This window comes from Acomys minous, assembly GCF_964271855.1.
Source record: "Acomys minous genome assembly, chromosome: 7".
Taxonomy (NCBI): domain Eukaryota; kingdom Metazoa; phylum Chordata; class Mammalia; order Rodentia; family Muridae; genus Acomys; species Acomys minous.
This window is the reverse complement of record NC_140488.1, coordinates 8,825,436-8,831,562: the sequence shown is the minus strand read 5'-3', so window position 1 is coordinate 8,831,562 and position 6,127 is coordinate 8,825,436.

Below are 6,127 nucleotides of genomic sequence, written 5' to 3'. Positions count from 1 at the left end.
TAAGTTATTCTAGGCCTAGAAAGATATGGCTGTCAGTAAAATGCTTGCTACACAGAGATGATGACCTGGGCTTAGAAGCTCTGCACCATGTAAAAAGAAGACAGATAGGCATGGTGGTGTATGCTTATAATGTATATTTTATGGAGGCAGAAATGATAGGATCCCTGAAATTCGTTGGTCAGCTAGTCTTGGCAATTTGTGAGTTCCAGGTTCAGTGAGATAGCCTGTATCAAAAAATAAGGTGGATAATGAAGGAGGAAAACATCTAGGATTGATCTTTGGCCTCCACATGCATGCCCACATACATGTATACAGACACACACACAAACGTGTACATTCAAAATGCACATATGTACATGCCTACAGTATGCACACACTCATTTAAAAGTCAGATACTCTATAATAAAAACAAAAAGCTTCTTTGTGTACATGCCCCAAATGAACTCCATATGAAAATAGGAATGTGTGTGTGTGTGTGTGTGTGTGTGTGTGTGTGTGTGTGTGTGTGTGCGCAGGCGCGTGCGTGTGCACACGTGCCCAAAGGTAATGTCTACAGCCTCTAGAAATGTCAGAAGAAAAGATGTATTATACTCAATGCATTTTACAACATTCTTGAGCATCTATGGTACTAAAAAACTTAAGAATTGTAAGGAGGTGGCAAGAAACATCAGACTTCCTGAGCTGAGTCCTCATGGAATAGAGACCTATCTCAGTACAAGCTAGAACTCACATGGGTTATTTTGAGTCAGAGCTGGTGACTCTAGAAGACAGAAAAAAAGAAACCCAGTGTCAGCTTTGAACTATTTCAAACCTACTTTATTTAGGGTCCTTTAATGCTTATACCTCCCTTCCAACCCACCTACCCTAGATAGGAGAGAAAAGAGGTTAATGGGAACAGGAGAAGTAGACCTTTTCAGACTCAGTTCCTTGGAGTGATTCTATTCTTTGTAGTTAAGATTTCAGCAGACTTGTTAAACACCAAAGCAGCAATTCAGCAAAGATTGACTGAAACCTCAGCAGCAAGAACCTTGAAGTGTCCTCTGGAGTGTTTCTCTCTAGGAGCATCTCAAAGTGGAGTGATGAACAATCAAACAATAGGAAATAATGCCACAACCAAAAAGTCAAACCCTCTTGTTTTGATGCATATGTATATATTCTCTCAGAGGATGTTTATCAGTTGGCAAAGACCATGCCCCTGCAAGAGGCAGCTACTCTTCTAGTGGGCAAACACCACATGTTCTCTCTCAAGTCGGTTTCCAGTGGACAAACACAGTACACCTTCACACAAGTCAGTTTCACATCCCAAACTTGGGATCAAAACAAAAACATGTTTCCAACCACTACAGAAAAGTGCAGGACATCATGGAACTCCATTATAGATATAACGGAGCCTGTGACCAAATGATTTGCCTGTATTACAAATTCTTTTATGCTTTTGTTTCTACACTGAATTTAGCATAGCTTAATCATGGCTAACCATAAGAATAAGGTCAGGGAGAACAGTTTTGTGATAAGCTCTCAGATTTCATACTGGATAGCTTTCTAGAAAAGTGCCTCTGTCTGTTGTAACCTGCTTAAATTGCTTAAAATCTGTTGCTCCTCCATTGATAGCAATGTTAGTTCCTAGCATAACTGTGGCTCCTCTGTTAACCCCAGCTATTGTTCTTAGCATATCAGAAGCCATTTTACTCCTGACCCTCCATTTTGATTATAAGGTGAAATTAAGTTCAAGTTCTCAGGCCCTCAGTGCCCAAAACCGTGAAGGTTCAATGCTTGGTGCTTAGAATAAAACAATAGATGATAAATGCATGTTCTGCTTGGGTTACAGATAAATGTTCTATTAGAGTTAAGACTGCAACATCCTGCTATGTTCCTTACTCCTAGAGAGCTATTAAGCCTCCAAGAGCTCTCCTAGCCTAAATCCCAGCCAATCAGTTTAAAATGGTTTGTCTAGCCACCTGGTTCCATTGTGCTCAGAACAAAACTGATTCTTCTTGTGTTTAGCTAATCAAAATGATGTAATGCTGCCTGCCTCCTTGCTTCCCACCTGGTTACCTGGTTGTTGCCTGGTTACATTTTTTTCTCATAAAAACTTGCCTTATGAAAGGACTGGGGTCACAGTCTAATTCCTCAATTCAGGTTGTGGCCCTGACTGGTCAGTTTTTGTTTGGTGTTCAAATAAACTTTCCTCAATCTGAGTCTGGTGTTCAAGTGGTCAGTGGGTAGCTAATCTTGGAACCATAACACTGGCCATGTGCCTGCTATTCAACTATTGCTGTTCAATTTATTTTTCTGACCTAGTGTGCATAGAGAAGCCAAGGATAGGTTCGGACACTTTTGAAGTGTTGTTTTCTTTGCTTGTTATTTCTTTTCCACGTTTCCCAGCCTGAATTATTTGTCCTTCTCAAGTTCTGGAAGCTTAGCCACAATGCTGTTTTTGATTATTCATTTTTGGTTTTTGTTCCCACTGCCCCCTACAGCATCTGGTACAACACAGAGGGCTTAGAAACTATATTCTAGGTAAAGGAGATAGAAGGACTAAAGGCTAATATATATATAGGCTAATACTGTTTAAAGCATGGGCTGAGAAAAAAAAATCTGGGCAGAAGATCCTAGAAGAACATGACAGAAGCACAAAGGGAGAAAAGCATAGTAAAGGGGAGACTAAGAAATTAGAGTAAGATGGGAATGAGAAGAAAGTCAAGTTCTATGTGAATCTGGTCAATGACCTCTGGTAGGGCTGCCCATCCTGTTTTCTGTAGAGAGCATAGGAAGTCCTGAGTGAATGGCATGGGCACAATCATGTCAATGACTCCAATGCATCAGGCCTGGGTGAGGGTTTCCTAAGAGTTTGGGAGCAAACTATTGATCAGTGTGTAGGGAAACAAGCCACTACAGCTTCCTCTTTCTGGCTGTTTACAGCCTGGGACTGCTCACCTACAGATACCTCCTACTGGGACTAGCTAATGCCTCGCTCCATGCTAGTCCTAATAAACATCCTAAGGCTCAGATGATAGCAGTAGTAAGTGCTATTCCTTCGAAGTGTGCACATGACACCTGATGCAAGGTTTTCTGTATACATGTTTCTGTGTGCCTGTTTTTCATCATTCTCTTGCCACCCCTAGTCAAGATTCCAGAACTCAAGCAATGCTGGATGCAGCAGTCTTCCCTGTATGCTTGACTATGTTGATTTGACCTTGGCATTGCCAGAATAGAGCCCCAGAAGAGAAGTTCCCTGGAACCTTCCCATCTACTTAAGAAGGCATTCTAAATTCTGTGAAGGAAAGACTTTCAAATTGAGAGAGAACTCAAGGAGACCATGTTGGCTCTGAAGGTCCCCGTTCAGCTTTACCACTCTGCCTCACAATAGAAAACAGCCTCTGGCCGGGCGTGGTGGTACACGCCTTTAATCCCAGCACTCGGGAGGCAGAGGCAGGTGGATTGCTGTGAGTTCAAGGCCAGTTGGGTCCACAAAGCAAGTCTAGGACAGCCAAGGCTACACAAAGAAACTCTGCCTCAGGAAAAAAAAAAAAAGAAAGAAAGAAAGAAAGAAAAAGAAACAGCCTCTGATAATTCAGTAGGTGGGAAATTTGTTCTATGACAGTTGGTGATCTACTTTTTTTTGGTATTGTCCTAGGTGCAAGAAGGCCACTAGCTCTTTGGAACTTTTTTGTCATCTCTAAAGAAATTCTGGTCAGAAGTCCTAAGAGAAGCTTCCCTGAGTTGGTTGCTACATATAGTCTCTGGGAAAAGACAAAGGAACTGTTGCAGATCCTACCAGAACCATAAGTACTTTCATCCCTTCCACTGGCCTCCCAACTTCTCCTCTAGATCATCAACTTCCTAAATAGAGCTCTGTAGTCTATCAAATTCATCCTGACCAGGTGTCAGATATAACCACCTCACAGCGAGAGCTCAGTACAAGAAAACTCAAAGGCTCATGACAATCACACTAAAGTCAGAATCAATAGGTTCTCTTAGGAAAGTGCAGGTTGCGTTTTTGGAGACAATCTCTCTATTACTCTCTGGTTGTCCTAGACTTTCTTTGTAGATCAGACTGGCCTTGAACTCACAGAGATCTATCTTCCTCTGCCTCCTGAGTGCTGCTATTAAATGCATGTGCTACCATACCTAGCCCAGCTTACTTTTTCCAAGTGGACAAAGTCCTGAGGTCTGCAGCAATTTTCTAATTGGTAACACTAAGGGTGGGACTTTAGGGAACTTAGGGTAGGTCAGTCTTGGGTACTGGCACTCTGTGTTTCCTATCTGAAGAATTTGTCAATATTTCCTCCCAGAAAGGTTGATCATATTCAATAGGTCTAAGAATAGATGTCATCTGTCACTTCTCGTACTAAGCTTAGTGGTAAAACTAGTGTTTAGCCGAAGTCTTCTAATTCTATACCCTTTCCATTCTAGAAATGAATTCCAGGGAAGAAGCCTTTGTAGCATGGAGATCTAGACAACAAGCAACCACTTTCTTCTTATAATCCAGGTCTCCTAATTTATATGTTCTAATGCACCATGATTCTCTCCTCTAGGTCTCTGCTCTTCAGAAGTCTGTCATGAAGGCCAACATGAATACTGAATATGAGTAGAGCACAGGGCTGGATTTCCATTGCATTTGAGGCAGTCAAAGTAGTTTCCTCTCTTGAAAACTGAATACTGGGCTTTAGGATAGTCCAATTATTTGGATATTTTCAGGATTTTTCATGGCAACTTGGCTTGTCAGAGTATAAGAACATAATAATAGTTATTATATTCTTGTCATGATACTCGGAATAAGAAGTCCTCATGGCCAGTCATCCCTAGAGGGAACTTCTGAAATTGAATTTGTGGGCCTGTTAGAAAAGGGGCTTAGTTCCAGGAACACTCAAGAAGTCACCAAAAGTAGTAATTGGGCTCTGAGTACTGGGCCCAGCCATTCTCCATGAAACTTTTATGAGAACCATGACACAACTTATTCAAGTGTTGAAGCTGACAAGCTGTCTTCTTTATGTCTGCTTGACGTGAAACTTCAAGGAAATAATATAGTGCTGGTCACTCTGTCTAATGGTGGATAACTTGTGTTCGCAGGGTAACCTCTGGTTTGCTGGAATGTTAAGTTGTGTCTTTGTTCCTCCACCTTCATTAGCTAGGTCATGCAGGGCACATCATGGAAGTTTCTCTGTGTGTTACTGTTCTGCACTTTACTATGCATTGGGAGAGTCCTCGGGGCTAGATATTGAGCATCATCTGGAGGATGGTCAGGAAAGGTGGATCAAAATTTCTGGGAGTGGGTCATGGCGTTTCAGAAGCTGAAACATGCTTCATTCCGATTACTCACCCTTAAACCAGCTCCCATAACAATATCCATTTCTCAGTGGGTGTTAGCGAGCATAATTACCTGAAATGTTTTCAACTTTCCTGAAGAAAGATGATAGATCATGGCAGAGGATGATTCTCCCAATTGTGATCTTTTAAAGCTTCCCCTGGGGCTAATAATCATCAAATTGCCATTCACGAAACTCTGCTACTGTAAAACAAAGTATGACTATTAACCATAATGATTCCAGATTAATGTTTAAGGTATCGCTGTGCTCATGAAAACAATAACAATTCTGAAATTGGTTGGAATTGAATATGGTAAACTGTTTTCTTAAAAGAACAGCACTCTTTGTGTATGTAACATACAGTAGGCTATGCATTATTCATGATCTCTCTGAGTTTTCCTAACCAGGTGAAAAAGCATGTTTTTTTTTTAATTTCTATTTTGCAGAGGAGAAAAATCTGAGCCTACAAAAGGTTAACTTCCCCAATAAAACGAATCTGGCAATTCTAAATAGTATGGCTGCAAGTGGAGGAAGCCAGAGCTGAAGTAACCACTAAGACTAGACAGGAGCCAAGGAGACTCTGAAGTACATTAGGATAAGTAAAGATGAGTTTCACGTCTCCTGGCAGTTTGGGCATTCTGATGGATAGAACTGCTGGTAAGGCCATTGAGAGCCCAGGACGAGAAGATGCCCTAGAAAGTAGATGACTTTGGTGCAGCGTAATGTGAGTTTTGGATGGTCAGCATATCTGGGTAGGCTCAGGACACGAGAAGGAAGTTGATGTGCAAACTGGATTTACTGCCAACTCTGGTTCATTC